The sequence below is a fragment of the Sceloporus occidentalis genome, unplaced genomic scaffold (genome assembly GCF_023333645.1).
Source record: "Sceloporus occidentalis isolate IW3139 unplaced genomic scaffold, rSceOcc1.0.p SCAF_1, whole genome shotgun sequence".
Classification (NCBI taxonomy): domain Eukaryota; kingdom Metazoa; phylum Chordata; class Lepidosauria; order Squamata; family Phrynosomatidae; genus Sceloporus; species Sceloporus occidentalis.
In genome coordinates, this window is record NW_028316981.1 from 7,487,833 (window position 1) to 7,514,812 (window position 26,980).

Here is a 26,980-nt window from a genome sequence, read left to right on the forward strand (position 1 = left end):
AACAGAGAGGGATTGAAATCGATTCTGTAGCTGCAAGCTCACAGAAGGTTCCCTGGTTTCCCTACTTCTGTTTGTGACATTCCTCCAACTATCTACTTCTGTAGTATGTGAAGTGACCTCCTGCTCCCTAGCAACTTCCTCTGTGTGTTTCCTGTCCATGACCGTCTGGTCCCTTCTGGTCAGAAAAACTTCTTGCTCCCTAAGATGCTGAAGTGTAGCGACCGGGGCCTCCAAGGCATACCTATCCTGGGGCTTTCTGGACAGGTTTCTTCAGAGGGGGCTGGCCATTGCCAACCTCTGAGGCTGAGACAGTGTGGCTTCATGCCCAAGGCTCAAGGCATACCTATCCTGGGGCCTTCGGGACAGGTTTCTTCAGAGGAGCTTTGCCTTTGCCATCCTCTGAGGCTTTTTTTCACTATGCTTTACTTATGTTCAATGAAAATACGATTCATAACAGTAGCAAAATTAAAGTTATGAAATAGGAACGAAAATAATTTTATGGTGGGGATCACCACAACAGGAGAAACTGTATTAAAGGGTTGCGGCATTAGAACGGTTGGGAACCACTGATTTAAATGGTTTCTCCAATGTGTGAGTTGCTTGAGGAGAATCAAGAATTCTCTTCTGACTGATTCTCTTTCCACATTCTAGAAAAGTATATTGGCTTTATCAGCACTACAGAAATAATCCAGTTTGACCCTACTTGACTGCCATGGCTCAATGGTAGCTTGGAGAGACATTTAGCCTTCTCTATTAGAGAGGCCTGGCATCACATCAAACCACAATTCCCAGAATTCCATAACAATGAATCACAGTCATTGAAGCCATGTCGAACTGGGTTAATTCTGTAGTGTGGATGAAGCCATCTTTCCTCCTTGTGTACGTTACTTGATGGAGAGATCTGTCTTCTGACTGAATGTTTTTTCCTCATTCCAAGTCTTTACATGGTTTTTCTCCAGTATGAATTCTTTGATGACGAGTGAGATTTGTCTTCCGATTGAATTTCTTCCCACATTCTAAGCATTTAAATGGCTTCTCTTCACCTGTATGAATTCTTTGATGACAAGTGAGATCTCTCTTCCGACTGAATTTATTTCCACATTCTAAGCATTTAAATGGCTTCTCTCCTGTATGAATTGTTTGATGACAAGTGAGATGTGCCTTCCGATTGAATTTCTTCCCACATTCTAAGCATTTAAATGGCTTCTCTCCTGTATGAATTGTTTGATGACAAGTGAGATGTGCCTTCCGATTGAATTTCTTCCCACATTCTAAGCATTTAAATGGCTTCTCTCCTGTATGAACTCTTTGATGACAAGTGAGATTTGTCTTCCGATTGAACTTCTTTCCACATTCTATGCATTTAAATGGCTTATCTCCTGTATGAATTCTTTGATGACAAGTGAGAGCTGTCTTCCGATTGAATTTCTTTCCACATTCTAAGCATTTAAATGGCTTCTCTCCTGTATGAATTCTTTGATGACAAGTGAGAGCTGTTTTCTGATCGAATTTCTTTCCACACTCTAAGCATTTAAATGGCTTCTCTCCTGTATGAATTCTTTGATGACAAGTGAGATCTCTCTTCTGACTGAATTCCTTTCCACATTCTAAGCATTTAAATGGCTTCTCTCCTGTATGAATTCTTTGATGACAAGTGAGAATTGTCTTCCGATTGAATTTCTTTCCACATTCTAAGCATTTAAATAGCTTCTCTCCTGTATGAATTCTTTGATGACGAGTGAGATCTGCCTTCTGACTGAATTCCTTTCCACATTCCAGGCATTTAAATGGCTTCTCTCCTGTATGAATTCTTTGATGACGAGTGAGAGCTGTCTTCCAATTGAATTTCTTTCCACATTCTATGCATTTAAATGGCTTCTCTCCTGTATGAATTCTTTGATGACAAGTGAGATGTGTCTTCAAATTGAATTTCTTTCCACATTCTAAGCATTTAAATGGCTTTTCTTCAGTATGGATTTGTTTATGACAAATAAGATGCATCTTTCTACTGAAAGCTTTTCTATATTCCAAGCATTTCAATTTAAATTGATTTTCTTTGGTGCAAGCAACTTTGTGAAGTGATATGCTAATCTTCCTATTTAAACATTCTTCAGAGCTTAAGCAGCTAAATGGTTTCACTCCTCTGTGGGGCCTTTTAAGTAATCTCCACCTGAAGCTCTTTCCACACTCCAAGAACCCACATTTTCTTTTTTGTTCGTGAATTCTTTCTACATGAACTCCCCTGTGAAAACTAAGAGTTTCTTTACAATTAGGGTTTCTCCAACATTCAAGAGAAGTCTGTTTACTCTTTTCCTCTCCTTTCTGCCTTATTTCCTGGATGGATGTTCCACAGAGATCTCCAGCCTGAGAAGCAGAAGCTTTATTCACCCTCCTCTCCCGAGTGTTGTTTTTGCTTCCCTTCTCTTTCTTTTGTTGATGTTGGGCTCTTTGTTGCAAAGACATCCTTCGTTGTTTTAAATTTTCTATCTCTTGTCCATCTCCACCTGGCAAAGAGAGAAACAATTTAGCCATAGGCCAAGAAAAAAAATGGCACTGGACTCAAATACATTACTGATGTCAAAATGTCCCAGTTGGAGCAAGGGATTTGAAGCAGGTGGGCTTCCAGTGTTTATCCTAAGAGATCATCAACTGCACTCAACACATTTCAAAAGGGTTTAATAAAAGCTGGTTGCTATACTGATTTGACAACCTTAATATCTTATTAATGTTATTAATATTAACATTATCTCTGGCAATACTTGAATAAATTCCTCCACTCACTCACATCTTCTCTCTCTTTGGGATACTTGCCCTCATTCTGCATCTTCAGATAATTCAATGGGAGGAGCTGGACTTGGCTACCCAGAGAAAGCAAGGCGGTGAAAGGAGAGATTTCCTTACAGAGGCAAAGAAAATCTCCATCTTTGATTTCTGGATTGCCTTTAAACAATCCCAACAATTTCATATTTACTAGTAACTGAATCTAGCCACAGTGGAAATTAGTGGAGACAAAACAAATACCCTTTTTTTTTGGGGGGGGGGGGAGTCCCCACTCAGAGATTTATGGCTAGCGGTAGATATCAGTTTCTTACAAGCCACTGTGAACTTGATAAAGTTAACAGGGAAAATCTCTTGGAAAATGTTTGCATTTTCTTTTCCCCTCATTACATACATAGATAGGGATTTCCTGCATGGAAACTCCTCTCTCAAACTAACCATGTGATTTAGTTCACTCCCTCTTTGGAACTAACACACATTCTCTCAATATTTTTAAGTGAACTGCATGTTTCCTATGTTCCTCCTGCAATGACGATTTCTTTTAACTAGCTAGATTAGGATATAGCTTTTTTATGTAAATATAGATTAAAGCCATTAGTAAACTTTTGTTTTAAACTACAAGTTAGCACTTCCGGTGGTATGGCGGCGCGGGAATCACCTTCCTAGGACAGACTCCGGGAGGTGATTACAGGCTGCGGGGTCAGGACCGGCTGGAGTGACTTGCCAACCGGTCAAACGGGTCCCCCCGATAAAAGGGGAAGCAGAGGGGCTCGACTGGCTTCTCTCCGCTCTGGATTTAATTTCTGCGGGAAAGGAGAGTGAGACCTAAGTCGCAGACGCGAGCCGCTGGATGCCGGCGGCGACTCACAGGGAAAGCGAAAGCCGGAGGAGCAAAGGGGTTAGCCTGAGCATCCACGCCCGCGGCAAGTAGTCGCAAGCCGAGGCTTGTAGACAGGGGCGCCGTCACCACTTTTAATTTTTTTTCTGGAGCTGCTAGAGAATATAAAGAGAAGATACCTTACCGAAATCGTTACTTTCTGTGGGAAACAAGGTGAATGGGAACTGTTTGTGGTATTGACATTTGAGAGAGTGGAAATGGTTGAAGCCGGCTTGGGTGTACTTGTAACCAGCCTCCTATTGGAAAGTTCAAGAGAGAGGGGGAAAAGCGGACTGCTAATCGAAGTATGTTGATTGGGATTGTATCTCCTTTATACCTAGAAATGTATGTGAGATCTGTTTTTTAATGCTTTGGCAATATATCTGATGAGAAGAATGGAATATTAAAACTGTATACTTTGTACTTCTGGAGTGGATTTATTGTTTCTGAAACATCGTTTGATTTGTGCTTTAAGAAGACAGAGAGAGGCAAGGAGAGGTGAATTCCCCAGGGACATTCCGCTGGAAATTGGAAGGATCAGAATTTGAAGGGGACTTTTCCTGCAGTGACTGTGCTCTTGGAAACCTTTTACTTTCCCTTTTCCCTTCCATTGTTTAGCCTTCATTTGGCTTCATTATCTCCTTTTTTTCTCAAGGACACATACAGGTGGATTTAATTAAGAAAGTGAAAACAGGTGTTCTCAATCAACAGTACTTCTGAGGAACAGATCTGGAAGGGGAAGAAGCAAGGGAATAGAGAACAGAAGATCTATTGCAACAGTTTCCTGGTCTTTTAAAGTGTTTTGATTTTGTTTAATAACAAGAGACAACCGAACCTCAACCCCACTTTAAAAATTTGGTCTTGAAGAACTGGACAGAGTGCTAATTAAGACAGAAGTAAAAAACTTTAGGTGGAAAAGAGGTATTTTTGAGTGGGTTTATATACATTGGGAAAGTAAATAGTACAAAATTGTATAAGAGTACATAACTATCTGGTATTGCTATATAAGGCCTTTTGCTGAAAGTGGTTAGGAGTGTATTGGGGTATACAGATTGCTACTACAATTAAGGTTAATGGTACACTAAGGAGGAAAGGGAGAAGGACAGGTTGCTTACCTGTAACGGTATTTCTTCGAGTGGTCATCTGCGAATACATACAAATGGGTTGTACTGCGCCTGCGCAGTGCCTTCGGAAACTTCTGGAATCACTAGGCAAAGTACACTTTGCAACATGTTGAAACTTTTTGGCGGTAACCCCGCCCATCCCCTATAAAGCCTCCGTTCCCGCTCTTTTCCCCAGTTCCGCAATTTTCCGCCGTGCAGGCGACACAAAAGAGCCAATCAGAGCAGGACACTGAGGGGAGGATGGGCGGGATTTGTATGTATTCGCAGATGACCACTCGAAGAAATACCGTTACAGGTAAGCAACCTGTCCTTCTTCTTCGTGGTCTCTGCGAATCATACAAATGGGTTGAGACTGGCAAGCTAAGGTCAGTGGAGGTGGGAGTGTCATAGAAATCAGTGAACCAATAAGTAATGGACAATAAAGATAACTGAAACAAGTATAAGAGTTGATGGTTTGTTTATATACTTGTAAAGAAATCCCACCTCGTAAAGGCAAGCCCAAAAGGACCTCGAACCCCAGCATTGAGCCATTCGAGAACAGTCATATTAATGCTGTCGGTATAGACACAGTCAACAGCGAACACAATCAATGTAGTCCTGACACCAACACAGCCCTCCCGAAAGCTGCGTCCTTTTTGGCCCTAGTGTCCAACCTGTAGTGTTTAATAAAGGTTAGGGGCTGAGACCACACGGCAGCCTTGCAAATCTCGTCCAAAGGGATACCAGACAAGAAAGCAGAAGAGGCCGCTAATGCCCTTGTGGCATGGGAGCGGATCCTGGTCGGCAAGGGCTTGCCCAAAAGCTCATAAGATAGGGCAATAGTACTCGAAATCCACTTAGAGAGTCTCTGGGCCGACACGGGCAGTCCTCTTTTCGGCCCCGAGTAACACTGGAACAGTCTCTCCGAGCGGCTCGAGTGTCTAGTTCTGTCCAGGTAAAAGGCTAAAGCCCTACGCACGTCCAGGGAGTGGAGGGCCCGCTCGGTATCGGTAGTCGGGCTGGGTGCCAGAGTTGGTAAGACAATGTCCTGGCACATATGGAAAGTGGAAACAACCTTGGGTAAGAAGGAAATATCTGTCCTGAGAACTACCTTGTCCAAGTGGAATCTAAGAAAGGGTTGGTCCCGACGCAGGGCACAAAGTTCGCCCGCCCGGCGGGCAGAAGTGATAGCCACCAAAAACACTGTTTTCCAGGTTAACAGTCTAATGTCAGTGGTGGCTAAAGGTTCAAATGGTTTAGACTGTAAGGCCCCCAACACCGTCTCGAGACTCCAGGCCGGAGTCGGGACCGACACCTGGGGGTATAAATTATTGCAGCCCCTCAGGAATCCCTTGACAAGGGGGTCTTTAAAAAAGGAGGGCTTCCCATCAAATTGGAAGGACGAGCAAATAGCAGATAGATAGCACTTAACAGATGTGGTAGAGAGGCCCGCATCGATGAGGGACATCAGGAACTCCAGGACCACTGGCGTATTCACCTGGGCTAGGGAGAGGCGTCTGTCAGACAGGAACCGAAGAAACCTGTCCCACTTGAGTCTGTAGGATTTTTGGGTGGCCGGTTTCCGGGCAGCCAAGATGACTTTCCGTACCGAGGCCGGTAGCCGGGCTAGGGATGGATTCTCCACGCCACCAGGGGAAGGGTCTCGATGTCCGGGTGTCGAACGCGACCTCCTTGAACCGTGAGGAGATCCGGTCTGGGCTCGAGCCGGAGAAAGTTGGCTCGAGAGAGGTGAAGAAGGCAAGGAAACCAGGGCTGCCCGGGCCACCAAGGCGTGATCAGGATCGCGTCCGCTGAATCCGAAACCATCTTCGAGACTGTCCTGGTGATCAGCGGGAAGGGGGGAAAGGCGTAGAGTGCTATCCCCGACCATCGGAACCCGAACGCATCCCCGAGGGAGTCGTCGTCCGGCGTCCGGGAGCAGAATTGGGGACAATGGGAGTTGTACACGGTCGCAAACAGGTCTATTTGTGGGGTTCCCCATCGGGCAAAGAGGTCGTGTACAGTCTCCGGGTGGAGCCTCCACTCGTGGCACGACGAGGGGGACCTGCTTAGCAGGTCCGCCTGAGTGTTCTGGGTGCCTGGCAAGTGTACCGCTTGGAGCAAAATGTTCCGGGCTATGCACCAGTCCCAAAGCCGAAGTGTGATGTCTAGGAGGGTGCGTGACCTGGTGCCACCTTGTTTGTTCAGGTAGTACATCACCGTGGTGTTGTCTGTTCTGAGCTGAACAACTTTCCCCGACAGTGAGGACTCGAAAGCCCTTAAGGCCTTTTCCACCGCCAACAGCTCTAATGCGTTGATGTGGAGTGTCTTCTCGTCCAGGGACCAGATGCCTTTGGCCCATAGGTCTAAGGCGTGGGCACCCCAGCCGTCTTCCGATGCGTCTGTGGTCAACACCAAGTCTGGTTGGGGCGGTGAAAAGGGCATGCCGGCGCAGACGTTCCGGCAGTCGAGCCACCAACGGAGGGAGCGAATGACTGGTCTTGGCACGGTAAGTCTGCGGGAAGGGGGGTCTCTTTCCAGATCGAAGACCGACAGGAACCATGACTGCAGTGGTCGAGCCCGGAGCCTTGACCACGGAGTGACAAATGTTGTCGACGCCATGTGACCCAATGCCACCTGAATGTCCCTTGCCATAACCCGCCTTCGGGTGGTGCACCTGCTGACGGCCCGGGCCAAGGCCTGGAAACGGTCCGGAGGCAGAAAGGCCATACAACTGTTTGAGTCGAGGAGGGACCCGATGAACTTTATCTGCCTTGTGGGAAGCAACTGAGATTTCTCGAGGTTGACCACTAGGCCCAGGTCCCGTAAGAGCTCGAGTGTCTCTGAGGTGTGTCGTTGTAGCTCTTGACGTGAGGGGGACACGAGGAGCCAGTCGTCGAGATACAGGAAGACTCTCATGCCGCGGCGATGTAGGTGAGCAACCACGGGCGCCATGCACTTGGTGAAGATGCGAGGAGCGGTAGATAGGCCGAAGGGGAGGACGTTGTATCTGTAGACGTCCGTCCCGACGGCGAACGCCAGAAACCTGCGGTGGGATTCCCGGATGCTGACATGGAAGTAAGCGTCCTTTAAGTCTATCGTTGCAAACCACAGGTCCTGCTGCAACAAAGGTAAAATAGAAGCAAGCGTTACCATCCGGAAACGGCGATAAGACAGGTAAGCATTCAACTGTCTAAGGTCCAATATAGGCCTGATTCCCCCATCAGGTTTCGGGACCGTAAAATAACGGGAGAAGAAGCATCTAGGGACGTCGACGGGATCGACAATGGAGATGGCGCCTTTGGCGAGAAGGGTGCGTACTTCGTCGAGAAGGGTGTCTGAGGGGGGAGTGGACAGAATAGCTCCAGTTGGTGGGAGCTCCTCAAATTCAAGGGCATAACCCCTACAGACGATGGTGAGGGCCCAAGAATTGGTGGTGATTGCGGCCCAGGTGTTAGAAAAGGGCCTCAGTCTGTCCAGAAAGAAAGGAGCAGTAGAAGCGACGGAGTACGCTAAGTCCCATCAGTTCCTCTTCTTAGCCGGGTCCGAATCTTGCCTCCTATAATTCTTTTTGTATTTGGGCCCCGACCGACGGCCCGAGGAGGAGGAAGACTGGGACGGGAAGCGTTGCCTGCCCTGATCCTGGCGCTGGAAAGGCCTATCTGGTTGGTAGGGCCTCTGGCCCTGGCCATACCACTGGCGTACAGCAGTGAAGCGCTTGCGAGAAGACGACTGGGGGGAAGAAGACATACCGTGCTTCTTGGCAGCGGTCCTCATCCTGTACTTAAAATTAAGCTTTTCGTCCGTCTCACGATGGAAGAGGCCGTCCTCGTCGAAGGGCATGTCTTCGATGGTCGAGCGAGCATTCTGGTTCAAGTCCGAAGACCTTAGCCAGGCGTGTCTGCGGAGTGCTATGGCAGCCGCCATAGACTTAGCGGAGCAGTCCGTGGCGTGTCTGGCCGAAGTGATAAGCCATCCTCCAATTGAGTGGGCCTCGTCGCGGACTTCCGAGAGGATAGCCTGGGAATCATCAGGTAAGTCCGGAATGAGAGGGGACACCTTTTCCATGAGCCACTGTATGTAAGCGCCCATGCACGCGTTGTAATTTGCCACTCTCATGCCCAACGCCGAGGAGAAATACGCCTTCTTGGCCAGGGCGTCGATCTTCTTAGCTTCCTTGTCGGATGGCATCAAGGAAGCTTTCGGGGTGGACGCACGCTGCGAGCCTTCTACGATGGCTGAGCTTTGCTTGGGGTGCCCAAACAGCCAAGACGGAGTCGGTGGAGAGATTCTATAGAGGGACTCAACCTTCCTGTTGTTGGACGCCGTGGATGCAGGGGCCTCCCAAGAACGCCTGGCTAACTTCTCCAAGGAGGGAAGAAGAGGTATTGCCGGCGGGGTGGGCAGTCTTCCATGGATCCGTTTCTCAACCGGGTCCGAGGCCTCCTCTTCAGCTTGGGAGATCTTGATGTCCAGAGCGTTGCCCATTTTGATGACATGCTCCGCGAAGGTTCGGACATCGTCGGAGGGGGACACCGCACCCGGTTGGGCAAAGTCCTGGTTGGCCGACTGATAGTCATCGTCCCGGGAAGAAATTGAGTCGTGTCTCGGGCGGTAACGGGCCTGGGAAGTCGTTTCGTCATCCGACTCGAGGTTCACGACATCCGGGTCGGTAGCGGCCTCCACTCGGTGGGGTAAAAATGCAGACACCCTGGAGGGTCTGGAAGAAGCTCTTGGTCTCGGTCTCCGATGTTCGAGGAGGGACTCCACATCCTCTTGAGGGACCAGTCTGTAGTACCTCCCTGTTTCAGAATCGTAGTAGTACTCAGGCTGAGGGTCCCTGGGTGGGGATGGAGAGACGGCTCGACGTACGCGGGTTGGCATTGGAGTCGGAGAGCGACGGTCATCCCTGGAGCCCGCAGGGGAAGCCGGTTCCGAGAGGGTTTGTTGAGCAGCTTCCTCGGGAGCATGCCGGAAGGTAGACAGGGGTCGGGACCCCGAGGCTAGATCACGAGAACGGTCCCCACGGCTGGTGCCTGTGACGTGCGACCCGGAGGTCGAAGTCTTAGCTCTTTTGGCCGCCAGGCGTGGGTCTGATGGTCGGGAGTCGGCCTCCGACGGTCTACGGTCGGCATCCGAGTGCCTGCGCACCGAGTCAGAACGGTCTTCTGGGCGAGCCTGTGGAGTGTCCTCCTGGCCTCGATCCAGGGAGAGACGTCTAGACGGCTGACGGTCGTCGTCCAAAGAAGAAGATCGGGGTCTCTTGGATGACACGTGGGCCCCAGTTGGAGGTTTAGTTGCTCCCGTAGACTTCGAAGTCTTAGTAGACGAAGGCCTCGAAGCGGAACCCGACTTCGGAGTGGTAGAAGTGGGCGCCTTCGGGACAGAGGAGCTCGAGGCAGAACCCTTATGGGAGCTCGAGTCCTTCTCGGTGGTCCGGCTCTCCTTAGGGACCTTCTTATGCTTTTTATCCTTCTTGGAAGCTTTGGGGATGGGTTCAGCCGGGCCCTGTGGTTCAGACGGACCATCCCCGGGGAGGGTTGACGGATCCACCGGTGGCGACTGAATCGGAGACTCGGCAAGGGTCGGTAGGGAAGTCGCGGCCGAAGATGAAGCCCCCACCGAAGACATCGCCCCTGAGGTGAAGACTTTAGTGTAGATAGCAGCCTTCAACCTCGTCTCCCGATTTTTCCTCGCTTGAGGAGTCAAAGACTTACACAAGGCACAAGAGGCCGGAACGTGGGTCTCTCCCAAACACAGGAGGCAAGAGGAATGGGGGTCCTGGCCAGGAATCTTACCCCCACACACGGAGCACTTTTTAAAGGGTACTGATGGCATGATCCGAAGAGCGAGGTCAGGCGGTCCGGGTCGGCAACGAGCGAGGAGACAAGTCCGAGGGAGAAGCAGGTGCGAGGTCAAACACGTTCCGGGTCTAAATGTCAAAATCAGATCAAGGGCTAGTCGCAGAGAAGGGTCAAAAACGGTCCGAGGTCAATTTCCAGTGATTCCTTTCTAACACAGAGAGCGAAGTTCCTAGTGGCAGCTAACGCGGCGGAAAAAAGGAACTGGGGAAAAGAGCGGGAACGGAGGCTTTATAGGGGATGGGCGGGGTTACCGCCAAAAAGTTTCAACATGTTGCAAAGTGTACTTTGCCTAGTGATTCCAGAAGTTTCCGAAGGCACTGCGCAGGCGCAGTACAACCCATTTGTATGATTCGCAGAGACCACGAAGAAGAAATTAAGGTTAATGGTACATTAAGGAGAAAAAGGGAAATTAAAAGGGTATAATTATTGTTTCTGTATATTCAAGATTTTTCAGCAAATAGTATTATACCCTTAAAGTAATTTAAGGGGTCCTAGAAGAAAGTTAGAGGTTGATAAATTTGGATTTTATATGGACTATATTGGTGTTAATTGTAAAGCTGACTTGTACAATTGGTTATTATAGGACTCCCTTTTTCTCTTTAGGAATTTGAGGAACCTGTTATTTTGGCTGGGTGGGGAGAACATAAGATTGAACATCCTGAGGAAAATACTAAGTAAGTGGTTTACTTAAATTCGAATAGGAAGATGGAGTAACTTCAATTAGCGATCAGAAACACATATGTGTACATATACAGTCATATGTACATGTGTGTGTATTTCCTTTTTTCTTGTTGAGGGGGAAATTGAGAATTCCTAGATCTGGTAATTAAGAAGGGAAAATTTTTTTAAGCAACCACTAAGAGTAACTTGGTAAAAGGGTTTGTCCTTTGATTAACATCAGGAGAACGGTCTAGTATTGTAGGCCTTTACAAAAGGAGTTAAAATAGATCTGTCTGGGTGCGAGCAAAGGTCCTAATAGAAAATAGAGGTTAATTATACAAGAAGCTTGATTAGGTAATAGAGAGAGCTAATCTATTAATCAAGCCTCCTGCTAGAAGGAAATCCAAATTAAGATAATTTGCCAGAACACAAACTAAAAGAAAAATTGAAATTTGAATTTGGGAGTTGAACCTTGAAGTTGGAATGGAAATAGAAATTTGAAGCCAAACCTTGGAAATTGTAAATTTCTATATTTGAATTTTGTTAGGCATTATTACTCTTGTCTTTTGTCATGCCCAGCCTGGAAGATGGCTTGGAGGACTCAGAGGATGAGCTAGAGCCTCTGGGATCTGAACCTATAACGGAGGAGCCAGAGCCCCAGGGGCTTGAACCTGTAATGGAGGAGCCAGAGGCTGGCCCTAGTTCTGCTGGAGCAGAGTTTGTGGCCCCTCCAGAGGTTCAGCAGTCAAGTTTGCCTGGTGCCGAGGCTGTGGACATGGAGGAGGATCTGGGCAGTGTGCCTACCTTCAATGAGCGTCGAGCTGAAAGAGAGGGCCTTCGAAGATCTCGGAGGCTTTATCAGAAGCGTCTTCGCAATCAGGCACAGCTGAAGGCCAGCTCCTTGCCTTTATAAACACCTGGAGCATGTGTGGTTCTTTGCCAGTGGATATCTGACTCTTTTAGAGGAAAGACTCTGTCTCTGGCTCCTTGGCTTCTTGTCTTGAATACCCGGAAACCTTGACCTTGGACTGCTTCATCGACCTGCCTATCTGTTGCCCTGAACCTCGGACTGTCTGACAATTCTCTCGGTAATCCCTTTTGGTAAAGCTACTGCATCTCTCTAGGACTGACTTTGCTGTGCTGGGAGAGGGTTGTTTGTTTGGGAACTAGCTGCCTTATCAGCCTTTGGCTGCTTTCCCGGACATCTTTATAGATACAATTTGATGTTAATTTTTCAAACTTGAAATTGAAGTGGGATATAGAAATTAAAGTTGATTATTTGCAATTATTAACCTGGAAATCTCAAAGAGGGTTTTCTTTTCTTTCTGGGAATTTAGATAATTTGGTTTATATATATTACTGTTGGGGGGCGAAAAACAATTCTCAATAGAATTTCAAAATTCTATTTATTTATTTATTTATTTTTATATTCAGACTACCTAAGATGGTAATAAGCACTAGAAAAACAGCTGCGAAAGCAACAACGAGCACACCAGCCAACTCAACAAGAAGAACATCACTGGATACACCCACCAAAGAAACAGAACTTAACAAGAAGATGATGGAAGAAATTAGGAAAATGCTTCAGGAGACAAATTTGGAAATTCAAAAATCTAGGGATGAGCTGAAAACTGAATTTAAGAAAGATCTGAGAAATGAATTGGGAGAAGTGATGGTAAGATTGGATAGGATTGATGAGGATTTCAAGAAAGTCAGCGGGAAAGTAGTAGAAAAATTGGAAACAGATATGAAAAAAATGGAAATAAAAGTGGACACATTATATAAAGATCAACAGGAGGGACAAGAATCGATACTGAAGTTGTAACTGAAACAGAGGGAAAATTGTCTCAAGTTGAGAGGCTCGCCTGAAAATGTAAATGAAAACATATATACCCTCCTTACCCCAGTTCTTGCTAAATTTATTGGCTAATCGGAAACGCTTTTTCCATGGGAAATAGACCGAGTCTACAGAATAAACTCCCGAATCGCGAAGATCAGGAAACTTCCGAGGGACATTGTGATCTACTTTGTAAGAAAACAGACTAAATAAATAATTTTAAGACAAAACTACAACTGTTGATCGAGGGAAAGGAGATCACAATCCTAAGAGATATCCCTGGGAAAATTCTGAAAAGAAGGAAGGAGTATAATTTTCTGACAGAACACTTGAAAGCTTGAGGCATTTTATATAAGTGGGATGACCTGGATGGTCTTACTGTGACTTGGAAACAAAGGAAAGGAAGACTGAACTCTATCGAAAAAGCTAGATTGTTTTTGATTGGTCTGAAAAAGGAACCTGAGAAAGAGTATAAAGAAGACAAAGGAAAAGGGAGTGGAGACGAAGAGGAAGAAGAAGTGCCTTCAGAGGAGTTGGACGGGATCTAAGTAAGAGAGCTGAGAGCAAAACAAGAGAAGACCTTATTAAGAACTATCATGTTTTTTTCCTCCCCGATTCTTAAAGATTTCTATAACTTTATTGGCAGATAAACGAAATCTTAGCTTAATACTGATTGATCTCATTTCCTGGAGAGAAATTGAACTACATTTTTACAAATAAAGTTGAAACATTTTCTAAGTGTTGGTGTCTCTTTAAGTATAAGAGGAAGTTAAAGAATTATGAAAATTCTATCGTGGATTTGAAAGGTTTAAATTCCCACCAGAAAAGAAAAAGAGTGTTTCAGTATTTAAGGAAAATTAACACAGATGTTATCTGTTTGCAAGAGTCCCATATAAAAACAAAAGATGTGAGATTAATTAGAAATATCAAACTCGGGAAGGAATATACAAGTACATTTGATAAATGCAAGAGAGAAGTAATTATATATGTTAAGAACCACTTGAAATCTAAAGAGGTATTCTCGGACAAAAATGGATATTGTGCTGGGATAGAAATTTCATGGTGTGGGAAGAAAGTACTACTTTGTATGTACAGCGCTGTGTAAATTTACAGCGCTTCATAAATAAAGGTTAATAATAATAATAATAGTAGCTATATATGACCCACAAGAAAACAAGAATACATTTTATGATAAATTAAATAAAGTAATAACAGAATATGACTATAAACACACAATTCTGGTAGGTGACTTTAACGGGGTGTTTGACCCTAAAGTAGATCAAGCCTCGAATAAGAAAATCAAGGATAATCAAGGTAAACTACCTAAGAATTTTTTTAAATTGATAGAAAACCTCTCTTTGATAGAGATTTGGAGACATCTGTACAATGAACGAAGGAGTTTTACCTTTCTCTCAGAGAGACACTATCACTATCGAGGATTGACTTTTTTTGGTCTCTAACTCATTGATTAAAGAAGTGGATGAGATGACAATTTTAAAGAGAGAAATATCAGATCATAACCCGATTGTATTAAATTTAAGGGAACCACCCAAGAAATACTTTTGGAAATTAAATGAAGAATTATTTAAAAAAATGAAGAGGTAATAAACAAAGGGAAAGACACGATAAAGTTATTTTTTGAGGAGAACCTGGATAAGGAGGTAAATACAGCAATCGTTTGGGATGCGGCAAAAGTTGTAAAAAAATAAATCTAACAATAAAACAGTCCAAGAAGAAATAAAAGTTTTGAAGAAGCAATTAGAATTTGAAGCAATTTGTGAATTGGAAAAAAATCTAAAGACTGTAAAACAAAATAATTTTGAACATGCCAATAAAACAGGAAAGTGGTTAGCATACAAATTAAGGAAAGAGAAGGAAAAAAACTCAATTAATAAAATAAAAAGGGGAGATCAGATAGTAACTCATCAGAAAGAGATAGAGGAGGTTTTTCTGGATTATGATAAGATACTGTATAGAAAACAAAAGGAAGAGGGGGAAGAGTATAAAGAGTTTTTGGCCAATAGCAAAATTCAAGTTTTAACGGAAGTACAGCAGGAAAGGCTAAATCAGCTGATCACAAAAGAGGAAATCTGGGAAGCAATATAGCAATGTAAAGTAGGGAAAGCCCCAGGAAATGATGGTCTTACAGCTTCATTTTATAAAACTTTTATTGAGGTAATTGGGGAACCCCTACAGAGGGTGATGAATGACACCCTAAAAGGAAACATCCCCGAATCATGGAAACAAGCAGAGATTATCCTTATTAGAAAAGAAGGGAAAGATCCATTAGATCTGGCTAATTATAGACCAATTTCCCTCTTAAACAACAACTATAAAATATTTGTATCTATATTATTGTAGCGTCTAAAGATTATCTAAGAGAAACAATAGATGAAGATCAAAGAGGCTTCTTGCCTAATAGGCATATAACCCTGGTGGCGCAGTGGTTAAATGCCTGTACTGTAGCCATTCACTCAAGACCACAAGGTTGCGAGTTCAAGACCAGCAAAAGGGCCCAAGCTTGACTCAGGCTTGCATCCTTCCGAAGTCACTAAAATGAATACCCAGACTGTTGGGGCGAATTAGCTTACTTGCAAATTAGCGTACTTGCTGTTCACCGCTATGATCTCTGGAATAGTGGTATATAACATAAAAAAATAAAATTAATTATTAAGAGAAAATTTAAGAATTGTATGAAATATATTAGAGTGTTACGAAAAACGTAAGAAAAAAACTGGGTTTATTCTTCTTGGATTTCGAAAAAGCTTTTGACTCTGTAAACTGGGATGTGTTAATTGAATTATTAAAAAAATTAAAATGGAAATTTTATCAACTGGATGGGAAAAATCTATAAGAACCAAAAAGCACAATTGAGAATAAATGGGGAAAGAACTAAAGCTATAGATATTCAAAGAGGAGCACGGCAAGGCTGCCCACTTTCACCATTGTTATTCCTGTTAGTTACAGAACTTCTGATAAAAGAAATTAGATTGAATGCCAATTTGAAAGGTGTAAAAATTAAGAAACATGAATACAAAATTAGAGCCTTTGCGGATGATGTAATTATAATATTGGAAGATCCTATGGAAGAGGTTGAAATTCTTTTGGAAATACTAGATCTGTTTGGGAAAACTACGGGGTGTAAAATCAACAAGGACAAATCAACTGTCCTGACCAAAAATATTAAAAATAGCGAAGAGAAGGAATTGGAAAAGAAATCGGGAATAAAGGTAGAGAAACAAATTAAATATTTAGTAATCCAAATTACTAAGAGATCTATAGATTTATTTGAGAACAACTATAAGAAACTTTGGTCCAGAATAAGAGAAGATTTGATAAATTGGAATAAGCTTAATTTGTCGTTACTGGGGAGAATATCAGTTATCAACATGAATGTTCTACCGAGATTGTTATATCTATTTCAAACAATCCCAATCATTGTTTCAGATAAACCATTCAAAGATTGGCACAATGATATAGCTCAATTTATATGGAGGGGGAGAAAGCCAAGAATTAAGCTAAAAATATTTGCAAGATTCTAGGGATAGAGGTGGTGTTATCAAGTCTGGAATTTTATAAAAATACCCCCCAAATCCCTATCCCAAAATGCATCTGCGGAGGTAATCAAGTGGCCCTTTTCCCCTGGCATCACTTGATCATAGGGGGCTCTAAGCAAGTCTTGCATCATAGTGTGAAGGTACGTCTCCTTATGACCCTAATGGAAAGGCATTATGGGAGCTGCCTCTTGGCTGCCATGATCTGAAAGCGGAGAGGCCACGTAGGCAAGCCTTCCTAGGAGTTGGAAAAAGGCAGATTCCTTCACACCTAGGAGACAGATTTATGACTGGCAGATGTTTCACAGATCCTGCAACAATCGTTTTCCCATGCCAGAGGATGCCTATGGATCAAATGATGTGTGAATCTGGTTTTGCTTTGATGTAGGACAACAGCCTCCACTGACTATGTGACTAGGAACCTATTTAAAGTCCAGTTTTTCCTTTGTTAAGAGTTCCATGTTGGTGGCAGGCAGGCACTCTGTCAGTCTGATTCTCCTGGCGTGGTTCCACGCACCCCTTTCCCCATTTTCCTTCATAGTATTGCTGCATCTACCTTGATGCAGAGGACACCATCTCAGGCAAGTATTTCCATTAGCAGGCCTTGTGTTCTCTCTCCATTTTTCCTCCCTTTCTTCTATTAGCCTTGAGTGAATGTATGTGTGTGTGTCCCCCTGTGCATCAATAAACTAGCTTAAAATTCAAAGACTTTGCCTTTGTGTCAGTTGCTGGAAGTTCTGGTCCATTGGTAGACAGGCTGGGATTCGGTCCAAAAAGGGTTCTTGTAAGGAGCCCTATATTGGTATGTTGAGCTAATTAATATTCCCCAAAATTTGAGCAGATATCCTTACAGTGGTCTTGACCTTCCAAACTTAAAATTATATTTCGAGGCATGTGCGTTATTGTGGGCTAAGGATTGGGTAACCTTAGAGAATGAAAAGCTATTGGAATTGGAAGGAGAAGGTTTGAATTTTGGTTGGCATGCTTATCTGGCATATGGAAAATCGCATCAAAACAAAAATTTTATAGACCATTGCATTTGGAAGGCCCTAATAAAAATCTGGAACCGCTATAAAGAAAGAATTCTACCGCAATTGAAAGGTTGGTCTCTCCTCACAAAGCTTTTTTTAGAAAGGAAATGACTAAGGATACAAAATGGTATAGATAAAATAATTTGATGGAATTCCAGAAGGGAAATTGGGAAATTAAAACAAGAGAAAAACTAACGGAAGAAGGATGGAAAGGAACGTGGCTCGCATACAGACAGATCTACGAAAGATTCAGGCTAGACCAAAAAACATAAGGATTTGTAAGAAAGGAGGATGACTCCCAGTTAGGAAAGATTTTGGTTTTTGAAGAAAATAAACTAATTGGCAAAATTTATAAAACATTATTACAGTACGATACAGAAGAGGGGGTGATAAAACACCAGATGATTAAGTGGGAAAGGAATGTTGGACACATTATTTTCTTATCACAATGGGAAAGAGTTTGGAAAAACGGGTTTAGATATACAGCTTCGCAGAACCTGAGAGAAAATTTTTACAAAATGTTTTACCAGTGGTATCTTACACCAGATAAGCTAGCAAAAATGTATAAAACCAAAGGTAATGTGTGTTGGAAATGTAAAAATGAAATTGGTACTTTTTACCACTGCTGGTGGACGTGCAAATGGGCAAAAAAAAATTGGTTAATGATAAACGATCTCATCAGTGAAATTTTAAATATCAAATTACATTTAAAACCTGAATTCTATCTTCTGGGTACATTTGGAGACGAAATCCCCTCTAAGTACGGAAAAATTATTTTCTATATGGGATCTCTTGCTTGGGTTTGTTTTGCTCAAAAATGGAAATGTAGTTATATTACAACAAAGGAGGACTGGTTGATAAAATTATACGATGGAATGGAAATGGATAGACTGACCCAGACACTAAGGAATGAAACCAAAAGAAAATTAACGGAAGATTGGAGTGCTGTTGTCAATTTTTTGAAAGAGAAGTTGGGGAAAATAGGAGTTATTAATATAGCTTGATATGTTAAGTTAGAACCCATCCCTTTTTCTGTTTTGTAAGTCTTAAGAAAGTCAACTAATCAAAGACAGATCGTAGCGGTAAGGAGGAAGTCAATTAGTATGTAGGAATGAAGAGAGAATGAGAAGAGGAGTGGAAGACTGGAAGAGAGAAATTAGAAGAAAGAGTTTAGAAAGAGTTTAGAATAAGGGAAGTAGGGTTTTTAATTTAGAGAAGAAGTTGATGGTTAGAAGGGAAGGAGAGAAATACTTAGATTAGTAACGTAAATTATAGTTGTTAGGTAGATAGATATCTAGGCAGGCAGAATGGAGATTTATAGGAATATATATTGGAATTTATAAAAGGCTATTTCTCTTATGGTTCATGTTAATCTATAAAGAGGTAGGTTTGATTGAGGTATGTATGTATGTATGTATGAATATGTATTCTGTATTGTTTTAATTTTACTAATAAAAAAACCCCTACAAGTTAGGTGTTTGGGGTTTTTTGAGTCAGTCTCAGTTCTTAGGAAAGCATACTTAGACAAAGGCACATTTCTGCTACTATGCAGATATAAAGCTAGACTCTAACAGGCTTAGCTTTGATATTTCTGATATTTAAATAGCTTTGCTTCTTTACCAAAGAAACTTAAATTACCCCTACAAAAATTTACCTTAGGAAACTTAAATTACCCCTACAAAACCCTCATTTGAAGAGGCACCAGAAAGATGCCCATCCTGCTGAAATGAAAACTTGATAGGGTGGGAATATTTTGTCAGGGCTAAGAACTGGGGCATCAGTCTTCTCAGTCTTAGGTTTCTCCTAAGGAACACATCCTTACCCAATGCAGATGGAAGATGGCTCAACTGGCAGAAATACAGCAAAAAGGCAGGAAGAGGCTACAGAGGTCCCTATAAAGTAACTGGATCAGCCAGGAAAAAGAGGTAGCCTCACCAAGAGAGGTCACAAGTTCCATGTTTTCCTCCATGACTTCTCTGTGCAAGGCCCTTTGATCCGGATCTAGTAGGGACCACTCCTCTTTGTTGAATCGAATGGCCACCTCCTCAAAGGTCACCTGGGAGAAGAAACAAGAAAGCAAGAACTCAATTAACCCCACTCAGAACAGAAAACTGGCCAGCTTGGGATTTTCTCAGTTTAGTTTAGTTAAAAATGCCACAGCAGGAAAGTCTGATGGAAGGAAAGAAGAAGAGAGAAAATGTGTCTAGGGAGAAGAAGGGCCAGGATCACCCCACCTGCCCTCTCCAGTGATCCTGCCCCTTACCTGATCTAGGCTCTCAGAAACCATTTGCAGAGTGTCAGAACGAAGAGCTGAGGCAGTACATCTTGGCTCCGGCAGTCTTCTATCTCCTGAGAGGAAGACAAAAGTCAATCTTCTGTACATTCAGGCCAAAGTAAACCTTCTGTACCATTTCCACAATTATTGACCTCTTGTCCTTTCAAATTCCAAAGGCAAGCAATTGACAGTCTTTGCTGAATAACCACAAAGCTGGTTAATTGTTGTGTATCTTCGTTTCCAAGTTATGGAGACTCCGAGGATAACCAACCACAAGTTTTTCTTGGCAATTTTTCAGAAAGGGCTTACTATTGCCATCCTCTGAGACAGAGATTGTGACTTGCCTGAAGTCACCCAGTGGTTTTCATGGCTCAGTGGTGATTTGAACCCTGGTCTCCAGAGGCACAGTCCAACCTTCAAACTAATGTGATACTCCAGATCTCTTGAGACTGGTAGAGACAAGCAAAAAAGTATAGAAGGCCTAAGAAAAATATTTGTCTACTCATACCTGATTGAAATGAAAATATGTATATCTCATTCTGCAGAGAAACGGAGAAATCTGGCAAACTACTCTGAGCCACAGAGCCCTCTTGGGTCTGTGCTGACAAGAGATCACTCTAGGATTCTCCAAACTATGCACTTATTCCTTCTGGGGGAATTTAAGTAGTGCATGTTGGAATCCATGGATAAAAAATCCATAGATAAAAAAATTGTGGATATGCAGGGCTGACTGTATTTTCATGATCTGAACTGCCTCTCTTCTCCCTCCCTTTCCAGCATTTAAGAAACAGCAGCTGCAGCCCCTTCTAGGGCTTGGCAGCTGCTATGAGGGGAGAGTTTGGGACAGAGCACAAGGGCAAGAGAGAGCCAGTGTGGTATAGTGGTTTGAGTGCTGGATAATGACCAGAGTTTGAACCCCAGCAATCGGAACCCACTGGGTAACCTTGGGCAAATCACACTCTGTTAGCCTGAAAGGAAGACAAAGGGACTCCCCACTGAACAAATCCTGCCAAGAAAGCCCCATAAGAGTTGTCTTAGGGCTGCTATAAATTAGAAACAACTTGAAGGCTCACAAGAAGAAGAAGGGTCAGAGAATAGTCTCATATTGAAATATAGGTATGGATGTATGTATGTCACCAACAGGATGCCACCAGTCATGACTCGACATACCTAAAGGATGGATGGAGACTAAAGCAGGTTTCAGATGGACCTGATCATACATAGACAAAACATCACTAAGGACTCACTGGCACTTTTTCTGTTGACTGAATGGAAAGGTCAGGAGAAGTCTATTCTGGCTCTGACAGTGGATCATCTATTCCAGGCTCTTTCCCAGACAGAAAAGTAGTCGGAACTGCAGAGAGCGAGAATATCAACTCCAGATTCAGCCCTTCTTCCAATCCCTTGTACTTGTCTTTTGAAAAGAGATACACCCATTGCATGTAACACACCAATAGAATGTGCTGGCTTTAAAAAGAACAAAATGACTCAATTCTTGAAGCAAGACACTTGCAAAAGATCAGCATCTCCACTACATGGAGGCTCAGGGGAAGATAACCGCAGTGTGTCTACTATAGATATATTGAGAAGAAGAGACTAAAGTGAAGAATACCCTCCTTCATCCTTACCCAATGAGATGGCATTTCCTGAGCCCTCCTGTAGGATCCAACTGGACTGTGCACTCTGTCTGGAGTCTAAGGACAACTTCTCTGCCTCCAGGATTTCAGTGGACTTTTCTCCCAACAGGTCCCGAGACAAAAACAGCATTAAGAATTTTAAAGGAAAGGATTAGAAAAGAAAGAGTGCTGGAAGAGGGAAGAATCATTCTTCTATTGATAATTTCCAAAAAAGAGAAGGATTTTTTTTACATTTGAAAAGTACAATCATAAAAGCATTGCGTAGGAAGAGACATCAAGGACCATCCAGTCCAAACCCCAGCCATGCAGGAATTCACCATCAAACCACTCCCAACAGGTGGCCATCCAGCTTCTGTTTAAAAATGTCCAAATAGGAAGACTCCGCCACACACTGAAGGAATGGGTTCCAACTTGTCTCTATCTTCTCTTACTCTCAGAAGGTTCTCCCTAATGTTCAGGCGGAATCTCTTTTCCTGCAGATTGAATCCGTTTCTCTGGGTCTTGTCCTCTGACGAAGCAGGAAACACATCCATCCTCTGTATGACATATCTTCAAATATTTAAACATGGCTGTCATAACATCTTAACTTTCTCTTCTCTAAGATAAACATACCTAGATCCCCAAGTCTCTCCTTATAGGACACCGTTTCCAGACCCTTCCACATTTTGGTCGCCCTCCTCTGCATGTGTTCCTGCTTCTCAGCATCCTTTTAAAATTGTGGTGCCCAGAACTGGACACAGTATTATTCCAGGTGAGGCTGACCAAAGCAGAATACTGTTACTACCATTGACCTAGACACTATACTTCTATTGATGCAGCCTAGAATCACACTGGCTTTTTGGATGCTGTATCATACTATTGATTCATGTTTAGCTTGCACTAATGTCAAAGGCTCTCACCTGTTGCCCATCCTGCTTCTTCTCCTCAGCCTGGCTCAATAGGAAACCTTCGGCCAGGGCCACCGCCTGGGAACAGGTGTCTGCCCCACATTCCCTGACCCAGCTGGCCATCTCTGGAGGAAGGATGGCCAGGAACTGTTCCAGGATCACCAGGTCCAGGATTTGATTCTTTGTGTTTGTCTCTGGCTTCAGCCACTGATGGCAAAGTTTGTGGAGTTGGTAGCAAACCTCTCGGGGCCCCTCAGCCTCCTCATAGAGAAACTGCCTGAAGGACTGGGACTGTCCCTCCGAACAGAGCTGTCTCTCATCCTGCTTCTCTTCCATGGTTCTTCTTTCCCTTAATCCTCCTCTTTTCCACACCTAAACAGAAGAGATACTTTTAAAACATGAGGCCAACTTTTCCATGCCTTGACTGGTGTTAGATAGCCCTTGCATGAGTTGAACACTTTATTTTCTGTTCTGCCAGATTCTCCCACAGGCAGAAGTCTGGCCAAATTGCTGACAGATAGCAAACCCTACGAAGAAACCAAGACATTCTGTCAAGCATCCATTATGGGCACTCTTTTAAGGTAGTGATTTACTTAAAAATCAAATCTAAGCTTGAAAGTAGCTTATTTTTCTGAGCAGAAGCTAGCAGCTATGACTGAAAGACATAGCCATGTTGGTCTGAAAAATTGTATCTAAAGAGAGAACTTGTAGTACATTTGAGATTAACCAAAAGAAAGAAGTTGGCAGCATGAGCTTTCCTAGACTTCAGTCTACTTCCTCAAATGCATTTAGACATCAATTTAGGAAAGCTCATACTGCCAACCTTTCTTTCACTCAGTCTCAAAGGTGCCACAAGATCTCTCTACATGCTGCTTCTTCAGACTAACATGGCTATATCATTGAACTATCTATATTGTATATATTATATCTATACACTTGTCCCTCCATATTCTCTGGGGTCATGGGCACAGGACCCCCATGGATGTGGAAAAACCGCAAATAACAAAAACACTATGTTTTTACCTGAGAGAAGACCTCTCTAGGAATCTCTAGCTCCTCCAGAGCAACTCTGGGGTGAACATCTGCCAGACACTGACCATAAAACTGTGCTGGAGGAGCTACAAAGGCCTAGCGGAGTATTCTCTCTAGAGGGTCATTTCCACTAAGAAATACAGCTGAGTGAATTATACAACTATCATCCCCATTTGAAACTGGTTCAGATCCTGGTGTGATCAATAGCAAATGCAATAAAGCGAGGCAAATGAATAAAACCCTGCTTTTTCCAGAGAGTAGCTTGAAAGAGGTTCTTTTCAGAAGAATCGATTCTGAAGCGAGTTCAAAAAGTGGGAACGACAGATCATAATAGATTCCTTCTGAAGGGAGGGGCAAAAGGCAGAGGGGTGTTTACCAAGCCTCCTCCGTTTTGGACAGATCCACCATTCCCCCACCTGTCAGTGCTGCCTTTGCGCTTGTAGACCCACTGATGGGTGCATGGTTTCTTTAAAAATAAAATTCATATAGAAAATTCAATTCATTGATGCTGCAACTACTTGCAACGCATGGCTGGCGGGAGGGAGATCCCCAGGTAATTTTTTAAATAATATATCAAAAATTTGATTTATTGGTTGCAAAGGCAAGTAGTTACAACCAATAAATCACCTTTTTGGAGTATTTTTTAAAAAAATAACATGGGGGTCTCCCTCCCGCCAGTCATGCTTGGATGGGGCGATCCACAGATGGCAAGAGTCTGGAGGGGATCCCTGGGGGTCTCTCTACCCCCAGCCATGCTTGGATGGGGCAAACCAAGGATGGCAGGGGTGTGGGGGTATCCCTGGGGGTCTCCTTGCCCCCTGACATGCCTAGATTGGGTGAGTTTGTATTGTGCCTAAGTGTGTGTATGTGTCTGAGGAGGGGGGGCTTTTCCTTGCTGGCCCCACCGCTTGCCTCCCATCCTCCCTCCTCACACACACACACACACACACACACACACTCCTCCTGCAATCCAAAGATGGCAAGGGTCTGGAGGGGATCCCTGGGGGTCTCCCTGCCTCCTGACACGCTTGGATGGGGTGATCCAAAGATGGCAAGGGTCTGGAGGGGATCCCTGGGGGTCTCCCTGCCCCCTGCCATGCTTGGATGGGGCGATCCAAAGATGGCAAGGGTCTGGAAGGGATTCCTGGGGGTCTCCCTGGCCCTGCCACGCTTGGTTGGGGCGATCCAAAGATGGCAAGGGTCTGCAGGGGATCCCTGGGGGTCTCCCTGCCCCCTGACACGCTTGGATGGGGTGATCCAAAGATGGCAAGGGTCTGGAGGGGATCCCTGGGGGTCTCCCTGCCCCCTGCCATGCTTGGATGGGGCGATCCAAAGATGGCAAGGGTCTGGAAGGGATTCCTGGGGGTCTCCCTGGCCCTGCCACGCTTGGTTGGGGCGATCCAAAGATGGCAAGGGTCTGCAGGGGATCCCTGGGGGTCTCCCTGCCCCCTGCCACGCTTGGATGGGGTGATCCAGAGATGGCAAGGGTCTGGAGGGGATCCCTGGGGGTCTCCCTGCCCCCTGCCACGCTTGGATGGGGCGATCCAGAGATGGCAAGGGTCTGGAGGGGATCCCTGGGGGTCTCTCTACCCCCAGCCATGCTTGGATGGGGCAATCCAAGGATGGCAGGGGTCTGTAGGGGATCCCTGGGGGTCTCCTTGCCCCCTGACATGCCTAGATTGGGTGAGTTTGTATTGTGCCTAAGTGTGTGTATGTGTCTGAGGAGGGGGGGCTTTTCCTCGCTGGCCCCACTGCTTGCCTCCCATCCTCCCTCCTCAGACACACACACACACACATACTCCTCCTGCAATCCAAAGATGGCAAGGGTCTGGAGGGGATCCGTGGGGGTCTCCCTGGCCCTGTCACGCTTGGATGGGGCGATCCAGAGATGGCAAGGGTCTGGAGGGGATCCCTGGGGGTCTCCCTGCCTCCTGACACGCTTGGATGGGGTGATCCAAAGATGGCAAGGGTCTGGAGGGGATCCCTGCGGGTCTCCCTGCCCCCTGCCATGCTTGGATGGGGCGATCCAAAGATGGCAAGGGTCTGGAAGGGATTCCTGGGGGTCTCCCTGGCCCTGCCATGCTTGGTTGGGGCGATCCAAGCATGGCAGGGGTTTGTGCCTGAGTGTGTGTTGAGTATGTGTGTATGTGTCTTGAGGAAGGGGGGCTGTTCCTCTCAGCCTCCCTCCTTCGCTCGCCTCCCATCCCCCCACTCAACACACTCCTCCTGCTATGATAGACATTTACTTTTTGAAGTGGCGCAAATTAATGGGGCCGACAATCATGCCAAAAAACCTCCACTTACACTGGAGTAAGGAAAAGATCCTGTTTTGTAATGGCAACGAGAGACCTTTTGGGATCGATTGCTGACACGGAGTGAAACTGAATCATAGATGGAGTTATACTGCCAGTGGGAATGAGCCCAAGGAATCTCTAGGACCTTCAGTGCAACTTTTTGTTAAAGTTGACCATAGAGTTGTGCTGCAGGATCTAGATATTCCTAAAGAAAATGTATTAATAAAACCCACAAATAATCAAATCCAGATAACTCAAATCCAGAAATGTGGAGGGTGAGTGTAGTACCTATCTATCTACTAGCATTTGCATGCTTTCGAACAGCTAGGTTGAGAACTAGACGGGAGCTCTCCCCATCATGGGGCAATTGGGCCTCAAACTACCACTGTTCTTAGTCGTCTTATCCCATATATATAGATATACACACAGACACATACATGCAATAGAATTGTGTATATAGAAATAAATATAATGTATACATTACATTTTATATACATATATATATATATATATATATATATGATGTACACAATTTCATTATCATCTCTGTGTCTATACAAGCTCCGGCTACATGCTTCCCTTCTTTGTGGCTGTGTGCCTTCCAGCCCTTTCCCGCTTCAGGAGACCCTCCGGGGAAGCCAGCCTCAGGAGAGGCCTCCTTGGCAGAGGGTTCCTTCAGAGGAGGCTGAGAGAGAGCGAGAGGCCCTCACCTTCTCCTCCTCCTCCTCCAAAGGAGGCCCCCAGGGAGTCCTCCCAAGGCCCCTGGAGGAAAAGGGAGAGGAGGAGAAGAGGGCCTTCCTTGCCTGGACCCTGGAGGCAAAGGGCCCTCCTCCCTACCCCTCTGGCCCTTTTCCCAGGAGGAGAGGCCCCTGAGCCCTTTCCTAGGCTCCCTCTCTCTCTCTCTCTCTCTCTCTCTCTGGGAGCCCTTCTTCACTGGAGGAAGAATAACCCTGCCTCCTTGCTGTGGAATTCTGGGAAATGCCCTTTAGCCTCCTTCTCTCTCAGAGAGCTCTGGGGCCACCATAAAGAGGCCAAGGGAGGCCCCTGTGTCTCCAAAGGAGGAAGAGAGAGGACCAACCTCCTTCCCAGGAGCCCTAGGCCTCGGAAAGAAAGGCCGCCATCTCCTCCTTCTCTCTGCTTCTGGTCCTCCA

At 44.8% G+C, this 26,980-nt stretch overlaps 1 pseudogene across 1 annotated transcript; it reads right to left on the reverse strand.

Annotated features, from left to right (window-relative positions):
- Positions 1-774: 774 nt before the first annotated feature.
- LOC149320566 (uncharacterized) lies at positions 775-26,980 on the reverse strand (annotated as a pseudogene). Its single transcript, XR_016278095.1, has 6 exons — positions 26,908-26,980; positions 22,516-22,875; positions 21,608-21,734; positions 19,968-20,053; positions 19,640-19,760; positions 775-2,504 (listed from the first exon to the last, which is right to left on the reverse strand). The product of XR_016278095.1 is annotated as an uncharacterized LOC149320566 (transcript).